Here is a 22,654-nt window from a genome sequence, read left to right on the forward strand (position 1 = left end):
AGGCAATTAGAGCCACTGACCACACAAAAGAAGTTACTTATCCTAAAAACCTTACAGGATCAGACACTAAGGGCTTATCTACACTGCCGCTTTACAGCACTGCAACTTTCTCGCTCAAGGGTGCGAAAAAAACACACCTCTGAGCACAGCAAAGCGCTAGTGAAGACAGTGCACCAGGGCTGGGAGCCGCACTCCCAGCGCTGGTAGCTACATCCCTTGTGGAGGTGGATTTTTTTTTTTTTAAGAGTGCTGGGAGAGCTCTCTCCTAGTGCTCTGCCGCGACTACGCAAGCCACGTTAAAGCACTGCCACGTCAGCATTTCGACGTTGCCAGTGTAGACTAGCCCTAAAGTTCTGATCCAAAGGTCAAGTCAATGAGAGAGTCTTGTCACTGATTCCCGTAGGCCCTGAATTGGGCCCTCGTGCCCTTGACTATGCCTGAGATAATGTTATAAATTGTTATATTTCTACAAAGTTGGCCCTATGTCAGGTTTTACTGATCCTCTATCAAGGACAGTTCATCGGGCTTGGAATAAAAGTCAGCCTTTTGTCCATGTCATATTCCATACTCAATTATGAAGCAAATTTTTCTAACCAATACTGAGTTGTTTCTTGATTTATATTACATGTAGCGTATGGGACGATACGCCAGTGTTTTAATAGAACCTTGTGTCTTTTTCTTCCTGTCTGTAGTCTTAAAGGAATGTATTTTTACACAAACTCGGCCAAGCTAGGAAGGAGATTCTCTGCTTTTTGGAATCCTCAGCATTTTCTGATGCAAAACTATAAGAATGACAGAGAATCTCAATTCTTAGTCAGCTGGTTTCAGGCAGATATGGAGAGGCAGAGAGGAAAAAACAAAGCTGTAGGCATGAGAGAAGCTTGGACCTTCACAGCTGCTGTCAGAGACATGTTAACACACACCACTCACACTAGATGTTCTGCATAGAATATTCAAGATATAAAAAGTAATCTCAGGATTCACTTCCAAGACAGCCTCCGTGGAGCAAGATTCCAGAATACAGATGCTCATCTGCATCAGAAAGCTATTCCTGAGCCACAGATTGCAATGACACTTCACATGTCTACATTTGTGCTTTGCCAGAAAAACACAACAGGCCAAAAACACTTAAAATCATCACAATCCCATTGTTCCCCACCAAGTACAAACCATTACGGGAGCCTCTTTAATCAAAAGTACTCTCAAATGAAAACCATCATAGCACTTATCTAAAGCATTTCGTCTTCAAAGCACTTTACTAACATTAATTAAAATGCCATGGTAAAAAAGATTGCCATTTTTAGGGAAGGATTCAAGTGGAAGAAAAGGTAGATCTTGGTAGTAAACCGGATTAGTGCACTACTGTTTCACTTTGGAGACTTGGGTTTTATTCCCACTCTTCGGACTCCAGTGGAAATGAGTTCTGCTCAAGACAGAGTGTATTAAAATAGCAGAGAATACTATGGTATATGTTGTCATTAAGGAGCACTGGCTCAAACCCTGGCTTGCACAACATCCTAGTCACACTAAAAGCACAGGTTAAAGCATAGCAATCGGTCCCATTTTCGTGAGTGGAAAAATGTAATCAGAAATGTTAATTTAAAGAAAAATAGGCAAATTTCATTCATACATTTTAAACTCCATCCCCCTGTAATGCTATGTATAGGAAAGGTAACCATTATGTCACTGTTGTTACCACTGTTACACAATTTCCATAAATCTTGTGCAGTGTGTGTCATGCAAGGTGTCAATAGAAAAGTTATGATTTGCTTAATATGATTATCCTGTTTATATGCATGTATCATCTTTGTATCTGAAGTTATGAATATTGGCTACGTACTTGGATCTTACACATGTATTGTATTCCTGGGTGATGTGACCTTGGACTCATCTTGGGCCAGTAACTTTCCACAAACAGGGGCTGTGGGATTTGTTTGAGACTGTAAAATTCTATGCACATGGCAGAGGATATAAAAGACCCCTGAAATATCTCTATTTTGTCTTCATTTCCTGTTTCATTTGTCTGGACTGGATTTCTAACAAGGAAGCTTTGAACAAGGACTGATGACCCCTAATCTGTTTGAGTGATTCCAGAGAGACTTTTGCAAATCAGCAGTTTATTCCATCGCTGCTACAAACCCGATATAAGGACTTTGCAATCACTTGTATGTGTATGATTCCTTAACCACTCTTTTCTTTATTAAATCTTTAGCAAGTTTACTAAGGATTGGCTGACAACGTGATATTTGGGTAAGATCTAAGATTCATACTGACCTGGGGATGTGTGTCTGGTCCTTTGGGATTAGAAAGGACCTCACACATGGTGAAATGGGTTTTCAATAACCCCACACTATATTAGACTTGGTTGTCTGGATGGAAGCCAACGGCTGGAATGCCTAGAGGGGACTGTGTTCCCTTCTAGTTAACCAGTGGGGTGTTGCGGAAGCACTTTTATTACTGGTTTGGCAAACTTAATTATAGAGGAAACCACTAGTTACTGGGAATTGGCTGCCCTGTTTCTTGCAGTCTGCCCTGAGTGTGGCATTTTCAGTGTGGTCCACCCCAGGCATCCGGTCAAACCCCATCCCCTCTATAATAAGTAAAGCTTTAACATCAGTAATCTGTTCAGAATGAAGGACCATTTCCTTTGCCATCCCTCACTACCTTAAGAATTTCTAAAAGCACCCATCACTGGTAGCATCAAGGCATTAGATACAAAATTGTGATTTGCATAAGTTTGTCCATTACGTGCCCTCCTGGATTTCAACTGTTTTCTTTATCCGTTGCTCATTAGCCACAGTGCAAAAGAATGTGTCATGCAGCATGCTGTCAAGTGGGCCAGCTTCAGGCTTATCATGGGCTCTGGTAATACAGTAGTTCTATGCTGGGGATCCTCCATGAAGAGCTCTCTGCCCCCAGAAGTTTCACCCTATTCTCCGTAGGCCAAATATCACAGCTGAGCTGAGTTTTGTTCTTGGGCCATATATGGAGAGAGAGTCTCTAAGAGCAAGATTCTGCCATCCTTATAGTGGATAGTACCTCACTCCATGACAAGCTGCATTAATTTCAGTAAGACTACTTACAGAGGAAGCATAAGCAGTGGCAGAAACTGATGCTAAGGCAAGATATTTAAGATCCAGACAATTAAGGGTCTGCTCCAAAGCCCATTGAAATCAGTGTAAATATTCTCATTGACTTCAATGGGCTTTGGATCAAGCAGTAGCACTTTGAGTAAAATGATCAGGAACTTGAATTAGATCCAGATAGGAACTGGAAGCCAGTGGAGCATGAGGAGCACTGGCATGAAGAACTCACTTTGATTTGTATATCTAAGAAAGCACGTTGTTTGCACTAGCTAGAACTTTCACAGCCATCCCCAGGCAGAATGAGCTGCAATCAGTAACAAATTCATGAATCACAGTGGGTAAGTCTACATTGCGGAGGAATGACTAGCTGAAGATGGAAGAAGGTATTTCCTTGTACTGTGACAATCTGCTCATTTAGGAACAGCAGTGAGTCTAATAAGAACCTCAGGCTATGCACTACCATGAAAATAAGAGAATGGATTCTCGCTGCAATGGCTGAGGTCAGTGTCATAACCAGTTCCTCTAAGTGTTTCTCTCTTCCTATCAACATTATCTGTGTCTTGCCAGAATACTACCGTTCTGTTTACGGCTTAAATTTTCACCAGCAAGTTATAGCTGCATTCCTGATTTAAAGGAGATATTATGGACCCAGTCCTCAGTGATCAGAGAGTTGTTATATGATTAATTAAGATACTGTATGCATGTGTCATACAGCTGACGGGAAGGGGGGGGGGGGGACAGGAAAACACAAGGGAACCTGGATTGCCATATGGGATGGTTGACTCAACACCTGCCATGTTACATTCATTTCACCTGCATAAATTACCATCACTGGGCAGATGCAGTGGGAACTGTCTTCATCCTGCAAAACTAGCTTTTTGACCAATTTATTCTAAGATTATATTTAAGTATTTTCAATATAAAGTTAATACAAATAAATACATGGTTAAGTCCCAAATCTACAACACAGTCTGCTATTGTGTCACCATCTGCCAATGGCTCACAATGCCAGATCTTGGCCTTATTGCTACTCTATAATATTTAAGAAATCTACCATTACATAAATTAGTGTTATATAAATGACTTAAGATCAAAATGATAATAAAATCACAACTGACAAAAATAAAACAAACAGTAACAGATATCACTTTGAACCACCTCAATACACTTTTACCTCAGCAAACTGTAAGCGCCTCTAATCAGGAGCTGTTTCTTCCTATGTTTATGAGGAAAGATTAATAAGACTGGGACTTTTCAGCTTGGAAAAGAGATGACTAAGGGGGAATATGATAGATAAATCTATCTATAAAATCATGACAGGTGTGGAGTAAGTAAATAAGGAAGTGTTATTTACTCCTTCTGATAATACAAGAATTAGGCAAAAAGAAAAGGAGTACTTGTGGCACCTTAGAGACTAACCACCAAATGAAATTAATAGGCAGCAGGTTTAAAATGAACAAAAGGAAGTATTTTTTCACACAATGCAGAGTCAACCTGTGGAACTGCTTGTCAGAGGATGTTGTGAAGGCCAAGATCACAACAGGGTTCAAAAAAGAACTAGATAAGTTCAGGGAGGATAGGTCCATCAATGGCCATTAGCCAGGATAGGCAGAGCTGGTTTCCCTAGCCTCTGTTTGCCAGAAGCTGGGAATGGGAGACAGGAGATGGATCACTTGATGATTACCTGTTCTATTCATTCCCTCTGGGGCATCTGGCATCGGCCACTGTCAGAAGACAGGATATTGGGCTAGATGGACCTTTGGTCTGACCCAGTACGGCCGTTCCTACGTTCTTATGTACGTACTGTGCCTAGCACACTAGGACTTGTCTCTCAGTTGCGGCCTCTAGGTGCGACTGTAACACAAATAAATGAAGAACCACTTACTACAGTGACATTTGCAACTCCATTGTTTCAACCAGAAAAGTCAAAATGTTTTTTTCCAAATCATGTAACATTTGGACAGTCAGCCTATAACTTGAAGGCTCAGGGCCTGGTTATCTCCCACTGTCAAGCTGATAAGACCAAATGTGGGACAGACCCAAAATAAGGAATGCAACAACAAAAATTTAAAAATTACCCATGCTAGAAACTTAAAGTGCTCTGGCATGGATTCCCTTCATGTCAGGGACTCTCTCTAGCCTCAGGATTTTTTATTTCTGACATAAATAGTTTTCTACAACAACAGTGAGGGGGGCAACCAAACTTGCATGGAATGTAGGAAACCTTAGGACTAAAACGAGTGACATCACTCAAAATGAGGGACATTTGCGAGGTTTGTTCTCTCAGGCTTTGCACCTTAGAAAGTTATTTACCCCAGTGCAAAGAAAGTTTAAAATGCTACCACTAATGAGAATGGAGAATTCCAACCTGGAAGCATTTTACATTTTCTAGCATAGGTATAAACAACTCATTGGAAACTCAGACCCCTAATGTTCATTTATAGTGACTTCTGCCATATCTCTATACCAGCTACTCGTTGTCTATGCCAACTTAGTTCTCCAGTTTCTTAAACTAGACTATTTTGACAAAGAATATTAAGTTACAACTTTAGAAGAGCAAGGAAATATTTTTCTCCAAGCACTTCAAACATTTTATTTCCTTTCAGATATTTAAAAGGTAAGAACGCTACCTTATTCTTTGGGCATTTTCATTATCTTGGAAGCAGAGTAGATCCTACGCTTTAAATAACAGCACAAATAATTATTTAAACCCTGTTTTATTACTGGTTTACTTTTTGCACTTTTATTACTGCTAATACTTAGTCCTGCCATGAGTGTAGGGAACTGGACTAGATGACCTCTTGAGGTCCTTTCCAGTCATATGATTCTATGAATATTTAATATTGCAGTAGCACCCAGAGGGATCAACCAGATGCATGTGAAGCTGATGAAGTGAGCTACGCATGTGAAGCTGATGAAGTGAGCTGTAGCTCACGAAAGCTTATGTTCAAATAAATTGGTTAGTCTCTAAGGTGCCACAAGTACTCCTTTTCTTTCTGGTCAATTTCAGTTTCTCATGCACTAGTACAGAGGTGGGCAAACTACGGCCCACGGGACCGTCCTGCCCGGCCCTTGAACTCCTGGCCGGGGAGGCTAGTCCCCAGCCCCTCCCCTGCTGTCCCCCCTCCCGCGCAGCTACACCGCCACACGGATGGCATGGCTTGTGCCCCCCGCACCCCCAGGCTTTCCAATAAGCCAGTCCTGCTGCTCTGAGCAGCATGGTAAGGGGGCAGGGGAGTTGGATAAGGGCCAGGAGATCCCGTGGGTGGGGGTGTGGATGGGGTCAGGGCAATCAGGGGACAGGGAGCAGGGGCGGTTGGATAGGGGGTGGGGTCCCCAGGGGGCGGTCGGGGTCAAGGAGCGGGGGGGGGGGGGGTTGGATGGGTCGGGAGTTCTGAGGAGGGCAGTCAGGGGGCGGGAAGTGGGAGGGGGCAGAGCCCAGGCTGTTTAGGGAGGCACAGCCTTCCCTACCCGGCCCTCTATACAGTTTCGCACCCCGATGTGGCCCTCAAGCCAAAAAGTTTGCCTACCCCTGCACTAGTAGCACAATGGTGTCATTTCTGTTCCCCGTGATTAAATAAAAATGTTAAAGTTTCTGCCTTCTCTTCCTGCTTCCCCCATTCTTCATTTATTATTTTTAAAATAAATTAACACATTTAATATATATTGAACAACATGCAAAAATGAGACCTAAAGCCAGTAGACAGTCTAACTTCAGCACTTCAGACTTGTTATGCAAGTAGTCATAAAAGGGAACTTTGATGGAAAAAGAGGAAAATTTGCTTTGAAACACAACCTTCTTCATGAATGTATAATTTGGGGGTAGAAATCTGGATCTTCAATCTGAAATGCCACAAGAGAAGGAAGGAACTCAAGACTATGCTCTATCAGTGGCATTTCAACCTCTTCTTCCTGTTCTGCGCTCAACCTATTATAGGATGCCCTGTGTATCTGGTATCAGTCCTGTGGAATCACTGGTGGAAAGGTTTCATAGCTTCACTGTATAGCTTTGTGATTTTGTCCTTGTATGTTTCTAGTTCTTTGTTGTTAATTAGATCACTATTTTTCCATTGAGACTGTTACAGTAGTGTAATTAACCTGTGATCTCTCATGACCCTCCAAAAATCCCCTTCCGGATGTTTTGGAAACTTTAGCAACTCTCTAGACTCCCCGCTTAATTAAATGAGTGCCGCATTCTAATCTGTCTTCCTTGTGCTCAATGGAAATTTCAACATTCCTATGGTAGTTGGATGTAGTTGTTGAAACACGGAACTTGATCTTGCCCCCCACACCCAGCATCTTAAAGCAGTTAGAAAGACAGCTGATCTGGTTTCCTGGGGAGTCTGCATGTGAGGGAGAATTCTCTGATGACATAGCAGCCACTGCCACTACTCATGGGTCCCAAGACAGGGAGCGTGGCAGTGAGAAAGAGGGCCTGGCCACTGTGTCTGAGCATCCTGGCAACCCCCCATCAACCACAATAGCCTTGGGCTGTTGTTGACAGCCAAAGTTTAGCACAGCAGACCTGAGGCAGTCCTACTTTACAAAAGGAACTAGCCAAGTGGCAGGTCAGCCCCAAGAGTGGGGAGTGTGGAGGGTGACTTAAAGCCACCTTCATTGTCTCCCTTCCTCCCTCATATTCCTGAGCTGTGTGGGTGATTGTGGACAAATTTTTTTAAAAATTTGCATAAGATCCTTTAGGCCCATGTTAGATGTACATCTTTCTCAATTAAGTTTGAACAGTGAATGCCCAAACCTCAAAAGTTTAGGATGACTGCAAGCAAGAAGTTCTTTTTTCTCTTTTTTTTTTTTAAATTATGTATTTTTGCTGTCAGAGCAAATAGCAAAGACCTAATTATCATACTTTTCTCTGCATTTCCTCAGCAGCTTGGTGTAGAATCAATACCATTAAGCAAGGAGGAATGTTTTCCTATAAGAATTCTTGAAGCCATTATCAGGTCATTTTTCATAAATGGCCAACAGTCTTGCCTTAGGGCTTGTCTATATGCCACGGCAATGTGCGCTAGAGAGGTGTGATTTCTAAAGCACATCAACATGCTGCACACTAACTGATCCATGAAGACCCTGCTGGTGCAAACTAAAAGTTCCTTAGTGTGTGTTAACATGCACAACAAACATGCATGAGAGAACTTTTAGTTCATGCCAGTAGGGTCTACATGGGCCAGTTAATGCACAATATGTTGGCATGCTTCAGAAATCACATCCCTCTAGTGTGTATTGCTCAACCGCGTAGACAAGTGCTTAATGGCAATGCGGATTCTTTCAGTTTTTCCTGTAAATTTTCCTCTTTACTTTTGTAGTACCTCCTAGTATGCCTGTGAGTTTAAATCTTTCTGAAGGAGTACATCCAAAGCTAAGTGCTTCAACCATTTCTCTAAATTGATCATTTTGCTCAACACTGCAGGTGATGTTGTCAGCATAAAAGAAGGTTGCAACTTTCTTATCAAGTTCAAGGATTTGCCTTCCATTTATTTTTATGGCATAATCATTGATTGATCTATGTCATTTTGGGGTGGTTGCTGAAGATAAACCCAGTCTGCTCCTGAATGAATCTGATGTTGAATAGCTGCCTGAAGAGCTACTGGAAGGTCTGGAACGTCTGGAACAGGAATTTAAATTATAGTATTTCAATGATAATGATAGCATCAGAAGTTTCTTCCTTGCAGGATCCTCAAACTCATCATTGTTCCACTTTTCCACTTCAATTAAAAAAAGTATTTAATTCAATGGCACATTTGATCTTGAAGAACCCAAACAAGTGCAGAAAATCTAATTTTTTTTAGATGAGCACAAATCCTTGCTCTCTTTCTACTAAAAATGTGTGGAAATGTCTTACATTTTATTGTAGAAGAATAGCAGTATTGCCAGTGCCAAGTATTTCAAAATTCATGAGTCAGGTTCCAAAAAATCATAAATGTTGGATCTGACTTTTGGTTATTGAGCCTTTAGAGTTCATGTTTTTAACCTGCTCGCTATAACCCTGAGGTCTAGGATCTTTAAAAAAAAAAAAATAATAAAAGCTGAGATTCTCACATAACTACATGACTTCAGGAACTAGAGCTTTTAAAAAAAAACAAAACACATACACAGAAAATACTGCAGGAGTTGGCAACACTAGAATGATCACTTTTCATTACTTACATCCATCCAATGACTTGTTTTCTCCCACTACCTTCAACTTCAGATATGTAGAGTCAGACAAATTCATACACTGATGTCTGGTAATTTCTTAACATTATTCATCTATTCGCAGTATTGATTAGCAGCAGTTTTTACTAAAGTAGAATGAGAAACAGCTATCAAGTGAATTCAGTAATGTGATGACTGAAAAATGAGTCCTAGCCAGCTTTATATAAAACCATCTTACTGAGCTGCCCTAACCACCTTCCAGAAGTTTCTAGATTCTAGCAAACCAAACTTCACATTACAAGTTCAAAACTCCACCCATGCCCCTCTCTTCCACATCCAATGACAGTTTATTCCTCCCCTTAGCCATGCCTCTTATTCCAATCACCAATGACTTTACCTATTCCTATCCCTCTCCAGGTTTCTAGACAGCTCCGTAACTTTCTTATTGCTTCCTAATGACCTAACAAGAGCCTTGATGTTCTCTTCATTTTGCTTTTAGCTTTTTAGAATAAAGTTTTCATTCACAGACTGAAATTACAGTAACGTGTCTAGTATTAAAAACATAACATGTGACATTCAACTAAAGATTTCAACAATGAAAAAACCACCCACACACACACTAACCCCGTTTCTCTCCAAAAGTTCACTGCCAAAAATGTCCCTGATTTTCACAATCTTGTTTCAGGGTGAACACTGCTCAACACACCCCTTTCCCCAAAAAATAACCCTCCTTAACTTTCAAACTTCTCATTTTCATCAGTCTATAGAATCTAAAACTAATGGCATAAAACTGAAATGATTTGTATTTTAAATATATAAGCACATTCTGGGATAAAGGAACAGTTAAGTTGCAACAGAAAATGACAGAGCTTGAACATTCCATTGGGAAATGGTGAGTCATAAAACTTCTCTGGTTAGCAGAGGTGCCAGAGTATCTGTGTTTGCAGTTTATAAGCTTTCATTTAAAAAATAAATTAAATTTCTAGCACCTATGATTGAAAAAATAGGCTGATACAGTACCGTCTTTCTGAATTTACAGACCTGGTGTCAGTACTGCTGCTCATGGCTTCTCCAAACAGTAGCGAAGTGAAACTGATATGACACTAGTTAGTTTCAGAGTTTTGCAAAACTGACTAGAGTCTTAATTGATGAAAGACTGGTTGGTTGATGCTTAGGAAAACTACAAACAGGCAGGCACGGGAGCTATTCACACATAATAATAGCTAACATAAAACCAATAAAGGGGAGAGGTGAGGGAATGGCAAGTAGCTTAGTTCCCTGCCCTCAGCAGAAGACTTAAGGCCTGTGGAGGGGTAGAGTAACATAGAAAATCCTCCCCCAGCCTTCTCTCACCCCCATTCTACAACAGCCAAGAGGCTTGGCAAAGGATAGAGTGGTGTAACCCACCTACTGCACAGAGTCAGAAGGCCAGAGGTCTGAAGAAAAGAGTTCTTCTTTCCTTCCAAGAGCTAGAGAGGGACTTCAAGTTTATCAAAGGACCACTAGATTGAGATCGCTCATGAAGATGGAGCTCCCCCACAGAGTCAGGGACAGCACTCTGATGGGAATCCCAACATCCTCCCTCTTCCCAGCATGTACAGTTTTCAGGGATTGTGCATATTCCAAAAGCCTCCAAGAAAAGAAATGATATTGCATTTTAAAAAAATAATGGCAACGCAGCTAACAAGAGGGTCCCCAAATATAGCTGGTGATGGCTCATTAATATATAAGTTGTAATACATGCCTACCTGTCTGGACAAAAAAACGGAAAAGGGCCATATGCTGCCCTTGATTCATACACACAACTCCCATTGACATCAGTAGGCGCTCTACCTGTGGATGGAGATCAGCATACCTTACAAAGGCTTTGTAGTCAGGTTACAAGTCTCACCCCTCATTAGCCATCAGCTTTGCAGACACCAGGCAAAAAGGGTTAGGTCACAAAAAGAGACAGTTCATATCAAGGCACAGAAAGGAATGCAGACAGACTGAGTGAAAAAATACTTCATTAAGGATCCAATTCTGCCAAGCACAATGTAATGATTCCCACTGAAGTCAACACGACTACTCCTTTGAATAAGGATTAGTCACATTAGTAAGAGTTTGGAGGACTGTGCCTCAGTTTACCTTGTACAGGAATCTATCAGTTCAGTAACAAATATACACAGATATATAGATACACATTTCAGCGTTCCCCTCTCCAAAATCTCTTTGGCAGAAATACTATATAGCCAATACAAAGCCTTACATTGGTCATTTTCTCCAGATCAGACTCTAGTAGGAATTGATTACCTTAAGCTGCCTAAAGACATAGGTATATTCACCCAATGTCCAGCAGGCTTATTTCCATCCATCTAAATGCAGTACCGTTTAATAGCACAGTGATGATACCAGTCTATGGCCCTACAACAGACTATGACGATGAGCAAATTGAAGATTTTTTACAATCAGCTCCAAGATATCATTGATAAGGTACACAAGAAAGATATCCTGATTGTACAAGGAGATTGAAATGCTAAAGTGGGTACTGACGCACAGGCAGATTGGCAAGATTATTGTGGCCCTTTCTGCAATGCGGTAACCAGTGAGAGAGGATTGAGACTTTTGGAGTTTGCCAGCTATAACAACCTGGTTCTTGCAAACACATTAGGAGCACATAAAGCATCCAGACGATCAGCATAGCATGCACCTGATGGTCTACATCAACCAGATTGACTACATCATGGTGCAAAACCAATTTCGTTCTGGGATTAACAGAAGTACAACAATGAGCTTCCCCGGTGCTGATATTGGAAGTGGTCACAACCCTGTGATGCTAAACTTTTGGCTGAGGCTAAGGAAAATCATCACGCCAAAGTTCACCAGAACCAAGTTTGACTTAGAAAGACTCAGAGACCAAATCATTGCAGTCATTCCAAGCAACGATTGGTGGAAAATTTGCCCCGCTGTTTTCTCTAGAGGAAGACGTCGAAACAATGACCAACAATTTCAGTGTTATAATGAATGAGGCAGCAATGGACATCCTTCGGAAATACCACAAATGAAGTACTACAAATGTGTGATATTATAAGAGAACTAAAAGACAAGAACAGCACTGAGGGAGCTGATAAATACAGAGCGATTGGCAGAAAGATCAAGAAAGGAATGAAGGTGGCCAAGGAAATAGGGATTGAAAAACAATGCTCTAAAATTGAAGAGTGTATCAATAATTAAAATAGCAAATGAGCCTTCCAGGTTGTAAAAGTTCCGACAAAGGAAAGATGGACCAAAGCTAATGCAATTCACGACAAAGAAGGGAACCGTCTTACAGAGGAAAGGGACATCATCAATAGGTGGACAAACTACTGCTCTGATCTATACAACCACCAGACAAGTGGAGATCCTAGTGTCCTAGACAGCCCAGATTCAACAGATGAGGATGACTTTCCAATACTGCGTGAAGTGGAGACAGCTGTGAAATCACTCAAGAACAGAAAGGCTACAGGTATTGACAACATCCCAGCTGAACTGTTGAAATTCAGAGGAGAAATAGTAATAGATGGACTCACCAAGATCTGCAACAAGAACTGGCAGACTGGTGAGTGGCCATGCACGTGGATACAGTCACTAATCATCACTCTGCCAAACAAAGGCAACCTGCAATTGTGTCAAAATTACCAGACTATAAGCTTAATTAGCCATCCCAGCAAAGTGATGTTGAAAGTCATATCGAACAGACTGAAGCCACAAGAGGAGAATATCACTGCTGAAGAACAGGCTGCCTTTTGTGCTGGAAGAAGTACCACAGAACAGATTTTCAACCTTCATGTTCTATGTGAGAAGTACTTACAACACCAGCAGGACATCTTCCACGTCTTTGTTGACTGCAAGAAGGCGTTTGACAGAGTATGGCACGAAGCTCTCTGGGCAACCAGGAAGAAGTACAATGTTAGTCATAAACTTATGCTTACCATTAAACAACTGTATGCCAAGGCCAGCAGTGCCGTTCTCGTCAATGGCACAATAGGAGGGGGGTTTCGCACCGCTGCTGGAGTCCAGCTAGGTTGCCTTCTTTCACTCACACTGTTCAACATCTACTTGGAGCGCATAATGATTGATGCCCTAGAAGATCACATATGCACAGTAGGCACTGGGGGGCGAACAATCTCAAATCTTCAGATCGCTGATGACATTAACGTCCTGGCAGGCAGTGAAGATGAATTTGCCAACCTTGTGAAACAATTAGATGAAAACTCCGCAAAATACAGCATGGAAATCAGTGCAGAGAAAACCAAGCTGATGACAAACAAACATGATGGAATCAACTTGTATATCACTGTCAGTGGACAAGAGCTCGAGTCAGGGAAACAGTTCAATATTTGGGGGCAATCATCACTGATGAAGGATCAAAGGCACAAATACTGGCAAGAACTACACAAACAGCAGCAGCGGCGGCAAAGCTAAAGCCAATTTGGAGGAAGAAGAACATCTCCTTGGAATCCAAATTGAAACTGCTGCATGCACTGATCATCTCCATTTTTCTGTATGTGTGTGAGACATAGACTCTTATGGCAGAACTTAAACAGAAAATACAGGTAGTAGAGATGAGATACTTCCGTAAAATCCTGGGCATCTTCTACTTCGACCACATCACTAATGAAGAGGTCCACAACATCATCACCCAGTGCGCTGGGCCACATGAAGACCTCCTGATGAAGGAGAAGTGCAAGCTGAAGTGGTACTGCCATGTAACAAGATCATCTGGCCTATCCAAGATCATCCTCCAAGGGACAGTACAGGGGAAGAGAAGAAGAGGTAGACAGAAGAAGAGATGGACTGACAACATAAAAGAGTGAACAGGAATGGACTATGCAGAGACTCAAGCACTGACACACAATCGTCAGGAGTGGAGACAACTGGTTGATTGCTCATCAGTGATGGTGCCCCAACAACCAATGTGGTTATGGGAGTGATGATGATATTCACCATTGCTCCGTCTATACTGTGGTTTATTAGGGACCATACCTGGACTTTCAGGTAAATTCAATAGCTGGCACAGGCTGTCAATATTACTCTTTATTCTTCTTCCAGCAAACTTGGTGCAAATGCCTCCAAAACCTGAAAGAATTACTGTCCTGTTGTATAATCGAAACCAAATCCAAACTGTCTTGGGCAAATGGAGCACAGAGCTGCCATACTCATATTAGCTATTTTGTTAAATCTCTAACCACACACTTATATTGGTACCAAAATATCTACTAATTATGCTTCCTTCTTTAACTATCAGTTAAAGGGGTGTACTTACTAATGCACTACATCAGAAATGCAAAGCACAGCACAGACTCTGAGCATTAAATGTAGAGGGGACAGGGCACAGAAGGAAAGCTAACCTGTGCCACAGTGGGAGATTAAAAATACCAGTCTAATTAGACACCGGTGATTATGCAGCCATTGAGGAGTTTACATGCTTTGCAGGCCAGGGATTTTCCAATTTAGGATTTCCAATCCCAGGGTGCCTGCGCAATGAGAATTTTTAAACCTGGATGTATCTATCTATATTTTTTCAGTCTTGAAAGGTCTAGTTCATAAGGCCATCTGCCCGACAGTGGATTTTTAACCTCATTTTTTCATTTTGGTATTGGCTAAAAGACTGGAGTAGAGTTCTTTATAAACTACACTTCAATAGCTAGTTTCATTTGTAGCAGAAACCAGCATTTTTCTACTAGAGTTTAGTTTAAATATTTTTTCCGCTGTGAACTCACCACTTACATTTGCACATATTGATTTTCCTTTCAAGCGTAGGACCCTAATGGCGTTAGTGAGAGAGCGTTGGGGGTCTTCATGTGTATTCCTCTGTATTACATTAATTTTTGTGCTTCCACCATTGGAGAAAGAAAAAGCTAGTCCCCCTAGTGTACTGCTGCAGTAGGATCTTGAAAAATCTGTGTAGCAATGCACTGACTAAACTGTATATCCACATGTAGTAACAAAACTAGCTCTTTTTTGTTTGTTTGTTTTTTAAAGCAGAGAACACATAGGCACTTAAAGAATCTACAGTGAAACTATGCAACCTTTCAATTCATTTATCAATTGTTCTGCTGTTCCTCTTTATGGGTAAATGCAATAATAAATGTTGTACAAGAAAATTAATCTGTATCCAGAGGATTTCATTAAATAAAAAGTGTGGACCTGTTGGGAATTACCAACTCTTGTTTTAATACAGTATTTTGTTTCAGATTGTGTTCTAGACCAATTCTTTCCCCTTTTCAATGCACTAATCCAAGGCGAGCTGCAATATTTAGAGATATCTAACTTTACCGGTTTCAGAGTAACAGCCGTGTTAGTCTGTATTCGCAAAAAGAAAAGGAGGACTTGTGGCACCTTAGAGACTAACCAATTTATTAGAGCATAAGCTTTCGTGAGCTACAGCTCACGAAAGCTTATGCTCTAATAAATTGGTTAGTCTCTAAGGTGCCACAAGTCCTCCTTTTCTTTTTGCTAACTTTACCGGTACTTCTCTCAAAGTCCACACCTTTTGAGATAGGAAAGTAATGGCATTTAGCCCTAGAAACACACTTTCCTCTAGCAATTTTAAATAGATGTTATACAAGTCAAGTTCTACACACAAAAGATAAGATCAGTACAGAAATCATGTAAGAACTGTTCAGACTCCTTTTCAGGTTCATTAGTTAATTCTCACCAATGTGACAGTGTGTGACTGAAAAATAAGGCTCCATTTGCTTTTTGGCAATAACCCACCTCGAAAATAGAAAAAGAAAGATGCTGCATTCAGGTGAAACTCCTAAGAAGTAAAGAAGATTGCTTGGCTTGATGCTGTAGCAGGGAGTGAACTTGCTTTCATACTAACCAAATCAGATGGTCTTGTGAGCATATAGCACAAAACAGGACTCTCTCCAAAAGCGCTTATAGAAGAGATTGTCAAATTTCAGGTTACCTCCACAGAGGCAGCAAATTGCTATGTGTTCCCTAGGGAGTTCAATTTAATGAATTAAATGACAATTCACAGACATGGGATAACAACAGAAATCTGTACAAGTGACACACCTAGCAGGGGGCTGCGTATGTGTGTGGGGGTGCATCCACCCCCATTATCAGAATGTTCCAACCAAAAAGGAACATTTAGCCCTGAATTAACAAGCATGATAGAATCTGTTCCCACAAAGGGTTCCTGTTTTGCTAGATTGTCTATCAGGAATAAGTGACTAATAAATGTAGATAGATGGAAGTTGTTTAACCCCTATTGATCCTCCAGAAGAAGGGGACAAGGCTGATAATGAACCACTTTTTTTTAAATTTAACTTAATCAATTATATCAAACAAGCCAAAAAGATCTCTTCTTCAGGTGTTAAAGACACCTTCCTGGACACAGGCATGTCTATTTTAAGCTATTTGATGGCACAGTAAAAAGACCTTGAATTATCTGCCTTGTCTAATATACTAAAGGCATTTTTTCTCCCTCTCTCAGCCCCTACTTCCTATACAGTGAAATGCTGTATTGCGTGAGCCCCACTCAGTCTACCTGCTAGCCCCACAAACTGAAGTCTACTGTGCAAAGTAGCTGAGATGTAGAAAGTTCTTAGACACATGCTGAGCTATGGAGAGACTGACATACAACAGAAACGCTTCCCACATAGAAGTTTTACTCAAAGCCCACCTGCAACACCCTTCCCTCTCCTCCCAGTCCCTCTCCTCCCCGCCCCCCAAAAGTCTCTCACCTTTTTCGCCAACTCCACTAGCGGGCTCCTGTGACTTTAAGGAAAACCCTCCGTGCCAAAAGGCAGAAGCTCAACAGTACAATTGGCAACGGCCACCTTTCTGACTTTTATAAGTACCGGGCAAGACACGAGAAAGAGAGAGGAGAGGGGGCAGCAAATGAAAATAGTCCCACCAGGAGTTGATGCAAGGAAACTCCTTGCTCGGGTCTTGGCCAGCGGACCTAAGCGCTAAGCCAGATAAGGGAACCGTTCTTCAGGTAAGGCAAAGGGAGGGGATCTGTGCCTGGAATGCGCTTTCCGAAAGGTATCCCGGTTTGAACATCTGGTCGGCCCCAGATTTGATGGGGATTAAAGTCCAGGATCGAAAACAATAACCCCCGCCCCGCGCGCGCCTTTGTTTGTCAGGCTTGCTTGAGAGGGGGGCGGGAGAGGTGGAGAGACACCCACGATTTCTTTCTATTTCTCTCCCCCTCCGCATTTACAAATCTCTAATGCAGCAGCAGCGACCCAGCCCAGCACCTTACCTCCTCGGCGCGGCTGCGGAGAAGCAGGAGGCTCCCGGTGGGATGGATGCCGGGCTCTCCCCGTGCACCTCGGGACGGGTGCGGACACAGGGGCAGGCAGGAAGCGGACACAACCCCCGCTCCTGCCCCCAGCACAATGAAGCTTTTTCCTCCTCTGCTGCGGGGAGGCAGGTCCCGTTCAGTCGCTACAGCCCGGCGCCCCGGGCGGGTCTCTCCGGGCAAGGGAGGCGCCGGTTTCCCTGCTCTTCATGGGACGCGGGAGCAGTCAGGAGGAGGGTCCCCTCTCCCTCGGGATGCGGAGCCGACGGTTCCCTCCTCTCCTGCCTGCCCGGCTCTCTCCTCAGGGCCTGCCCGCTCGCGTCTCCATGCTGCCCTGGGATGCAGCCCGCCGCCCCCCTCGCCAGTCCCCGGCGGCGATGCGCGCTGTGCACAGGCCCTGCCCGGCGGCCAGCGGGACCCGGAGGCGGGGGCTCCGGTCCGGCCTCCTGCCCCCTCCCCGGGGCCTGCAGACGCGCTCCGCGGGGAGAGGAGGCCCTGCCCCGGCCTGGGAGGCGGCGGGGAGTCCCGGGAAGGTCACGGGCGGCGAGGAGCCGGGCTGGGAAGGCTGCTCCGGCGCCGCTCCCGCGGCTGCCGGCCCGGCCTCAGCGGCTGCCGGGCGCGCCGCGCCGCTCCGCCCGGGCTCGCTCAGTGCCTGCTCGCGCTGCCCGGCTGGGTCCCGCCGCGGCCAGGCTGCCCCCGCTGCCGCCCGTCCGGGGCCAGGCTGCCCCCTCTGGCGGTGCGGCTCCCGGGGCCAGGCTGCCCGCCGCCGCGCGCCCCGGGCTCAGCGGCAGCTGCAGAGACTGTGTGTCTGTGTCGTGTCTGTGCAGCCGAGGGCTGAGAGCAGCCGGAGCCGAGGCGGGGCCAGCCCGCTGACACGCCGCCCAGTGACAGGCGGCGAGGGCCCAACCAGGAGCAGCCCCCTGCTGCAGAGTCCCTCCCCCTCCGTGGGAAGGGGCGGCTGCACCTGGGCTCGGGGTGCCCTGCGTTCGCTGGCGCGCACGCACCCCTCTTGCCCAGCGCAGGCACTGGCTGGTGGAGGGCTCCCTCCTTTGCCCTCTGGAAAGTCCCCTTCTCGGCCCTGCAGGAAGCTAGTCCCAGCAGCCCCCGCCTGGGCTTCCCTCCCCACTCTGTGCAGGACAACGGGCTGTGAAGCACACGCTGGGCGTTGTTATAATATCTGGTACGCGAACCATTTCACCGGAGAGCGCGTGTTAAAAGCAGCGAGCTGCTGCAAAGCCCCGAGTAGGACAGGGAAGCACTGTGGTAAGAGGGGGGAAGAAAGAGGAGCCACCAAGTAATCATCCTAAAGGATAAGAACTGAACAGGACTTACAGCGGCAAAGAGTATAGACTAACAGACGTATTGGAGCATATTGGAGTCTATTGGCACCCTATAGACTAACAGACGTATTGGAGCATAAGCTTTGGTGGGTGAATGCCCACTTCCTCGGATGCATAAGCTTATGCTCCAATACGTCTGTTAGGCTATAAGGTGCCACAGGACTCTTTGCCGCTTTTACAGATCCAGACTAACACGGCTACCCCTTTGATGCAGGATTTACAGCGTTCAGCGATAAAGCCAGAGCCAACTCCTCTGTCTGCTGTGGTCCCTTTTCCTCACTCCTCCACTGACTCTGGGATTAATCCCATCCCATGCCCCACAGGTGCTGATTACATATTGTGTGTATGTTTCAGGGAAACCCAATAGCATCTAATATTTCTAATGCCATTAAAATGTCAACTTTTAGTGTAATAAAATAGTATCTAATTTCCTGGTGCCATTAATACATCAAAATGTAATATCAGGTCTTTTAGCTGAAATGCGGCAGAATTTGTCTCTGGGATGTTTTGCTGCATTCTGGAAACGGCTGAGAACCAAGTGATAAAAGTGTGAGCTTTCTTTCTCTCCTTTCTCCCCACAGACATGGAACTACCATTTACACTTTATTTTTATTCGTTGCTTTCATTTCAGTTCATTAATGGTTTTGTAGAATGGATTATGGTAATAAATTAGGGTGTTAAGAAGGAAGTGTATGATAAACTGTGTGGGAGAAGGGAGGATCTGAAATTGGCAAGGCAAAAGTATAATCAGAGCAGAAACTGTAAAACCAGGGAGCAAAATGTAAAAATAAGTAAACACAATTTCATTTAAAAATAAAAAACCCTTTCAGTTTTTAGAGGTTAGTACAACCATCCACATAAAGAGAAGAAAAGCATACGCAGGCTATGAATAATAATCTAAATAATCATGGGTAGCAATAATATGGACACAATTCAACATTCATTGCTTTAGTTTTCCAAGGCAATAACAGAATAGTAACAGGAGGAAATGGCATCTTTGGAAAATGTCATTCTACAACAGATACTTCAACTGTCAATTTGTTCTGTTTTATCAACTATTTAAACACCAGGTCTTATTCAAAGATTGTTTTATGACAGGTTAAAAGAAATCTGCCCAGTACCTGATGCTTCAGCACTGCCCACTGTCTGGTGCTTCAGAATCAGAATGATATCAGATGAACTGAAGTAAATCATGAAGTTGAATGTGCCAGTGATATCTTTTTAAGTGTCATCACCTGTGATGTTTGACATGTAATGACATCCAGGAAAGTAATTTGAAAAGTATATCTGTGTGTATCTGTAAAAGCTACTGAATTCTACCCAGAAATGATGATTTGGAGGAACTATATATGACATTCTGGATGAGATCTGTTATAATAGCTATTATTCCCATGAGCAAAGAGAACTCACAAATGACTGACCTATATAAGTGACAAGTATCAGAGGGGTAGCCATGTTAGTCTGGATCTGTAAAAGCGGCAGAGTCCTGTGGCACCTTATAGGCTAACAGATGTATTGGAGCATAAGCTTTCGTGGATAAATACCCACTTCGCCAGATGCATGTAGTGCAAATTTCCAGAGGCAGGTATAAATATGCAAGCAAGAATCAGGCTAGCGATAATGAAGTTAGTTCAATCAGGGAGGATGAGGCCCTCTTCTAGCAGTTGAGGTGTGGAACACCAAGGGAGGAGAAACTGTTTTTGTAGTTGGTTAGCCATTCACAGTCTTTGTTTAATCCCAAGCTGATGGTGTCAAATTTGCAAATGAACTGAAGCTCAGCAGTTTCTCTTTGAAGTCTGGTCCTGAAGGTTTTTTGCTGCAGGATGGCTACCTTTAAATCTGCTGTTGTGTATTCAGGGAGGTTGAAGTGTTCTCCTACAGGTTTTTGTATATTGCCATTCCTAATATCTGATTTGTGTCCATTTGTCCTTTTACGTAGGGACTGTCCAGTTTGGCCAATGTACATACCAGAGCGGCATTGCTGGCACATGATGGCATATGTTACATTGGTGGACGTGCAAGTGAATGAACTGGTGATGGTGTGGCTGATCTGGTTAGGTCCTGTGATGGTGTCGCTGGTGTAGATATGTGGGCAGACTTGGCATCGAGGTTTGTTGCATGGATTGGTTCCTGAGTTAGAGTTACTATGGTGCGGTGTGTAGTTGCTGGTGAGAATATGCTTCAGGTTGGCAGGTTGTCTGTGGACGAGGACTGGCCTGCCTCCCAAGGCCTGTGAAAGTGAGGGATCGTTGTCCAGGATAGGTTGTAGATCACTGATGATGCGTTGGAGAGGTTTTAGCTGAGGACTGTATGTGATGGCCAGTGGAGTTCTGCTGGTTTCTTTCTTGGGCTTGTCTTGCAGTAGGAGGCTTCTGGGTACACGTCTGGCTCTGTTGATCTGTTTCCCTATTTCCTCGTGTGGGTATTGTAGTTTTGAGAATGCTTGGTGAAGATCTTTTAGGTGTTGGTCTCTATCTGAGGGGTTGGAGCAAATACGCTTGGCTGTAGACAATGGATCATGTGGTATATCCGGGATGGAAGCTGGAGGCATGAAGGTAGGCATAGCGGTCTGTGGGTTTTCAGTATAGGGTGGTGTTAACGTTACCATCACTTATTTGCACTGTGGTGTCTAGGAAGTGGACCTCCCGTGAAGATTGGTCCAGGCTGAGGTTGATGATGGGGTGGAAGCTATTGAAATTGTGGTGGAATTTTTCCAGGGTTTCCTTCCCATGGGTCCAGAGGATGAAGATGTCATCAATGTAGCATAGGTAGAGAAGGGGCATGAGTGGACGAGAGCTGAGGAAGCGTTGTTCCAGGTCAGCCATAAAAATGTTGGCGAATTGTGGGGCCATGCGGGTGCCCATAGCAGTGCCACTGGTCTGGAGGTATACGTTGTCACCAAATTTGAAATAATTGTGCATGAAGATAAAGTCACAGAGCTCAGCAACCAGTTGTGCTGTGGCATCATCAGGGATACTGTTCCTGACAGCTTGTATTCCATCTGTGTGTGAGATGTTTCTGTAGAGAGCCTCTACATCCATGGTGGCTAATATGGTGTTTTCTGGAAGACTGTAGTTTTCTCAGTAAATCAGTGGTGTCACAGAGATAGCTGGGAGTGCTTGTGGCATAGGGTCTGAGTAGAGAGTCCCCATATCCAGAAAGTCCTTCAGTGAGAATGCCAATGCTCGAGATGATGGGGCGTCCAGGATTTCCAGGTTTGTGGGTCTTGGATAGTAGATAAAATAACCCTGGTTGGGGCTCTAAGGGTATCTTGATTTGTTCCTATGTTCGTGTAGGGAGTGTCCTGGGTAGATGGTGCAGTTTCTTAGTATATTCCTCAGTGGGATCTGAGGAAAGTGGCCTGTAGAATTTGGTATTGGAGAGTTGTCTGGCAGCCTCCTTTTGGTAGTCAGACTTGTTCGTGATGACAACAGCACCTCCTTTATTAGCCTCTTTGATTATAATGTCAGGGTTGTTTCTGAGGCTGTGGATGGCATTGCATTCTGCATGACTTAGGTTATGAGGCAAGTGATGTTGTTTTTCCACAATTTCTGCCTGTGCATGTCGGTGGAAGCATCCTACGTATAGGTCCAGACTGTCATTTCGACCCTCAGGAGGAGTCCATGTGGAGTTCTTCTTCTTGTGCTGTTGGTGAGAGGGTATCTGTGTATCAGTGTGCTGTTCAGTGTTATCCTGAAAGTATTCTTTGAGTTGGAGACGGCAAAAGTAGGCTTCCAGATCACCGCAGAACTGTATCATGTTTGTGGGGGTGGCGGGGCAGAATCAGCTCAGGATTAAAC

The 22,654-nt window shown here is 43.7% G+C and overlaps 1 protein-coding gene across 5 annotated transcripts in view; it reads right to left on the reverse strand.

Annotated features, from left to right (window-relative positions):
* LARGE1 (LARGE xylosyl- and glucuronyltransferase 1) overlaps positions 1 to 18,414 on the reverse strand; it is a 367,385-nt gene extending 348,971 nt beyond the window's left edge. For 2 of the 5 annotated variants that reach the window (XM_073324696.2, XM_073324688.2), the window contains exon 1: positions 17,476 to 18,411. The gene's annotated coding sequence lies outside the window, so the exon portion shown is untranslated. Of the gene's footprint in view, positions 1 to 17,475 lie in introns of all 5 variants that reach the window. The other 3 variants (XM_073324721.1, XM_073324713.2, XM_073324704.2) reach the window with 2 other exon arrangements.
* Between the last annotated feature and the right edge of the window lie 4,240 nt (positions 18,415 to 22,654).

The sequence above is a fragment of the Lepidochelys kempii genome, chromosome 1, assembly GCF_965140285.1.
Source record: "Lepidochelys kempii isolate rLepKem1 chromosome 1, rLepKem1.hap1, whole genome shotgun sequence".
NCBI classification, from domain to species: domain Eukaryota; kingdom Metazoa; phylum Chordata; order Testudines; family Cheloniidae; genus Lepidochelys; species Lepidochelys kempii.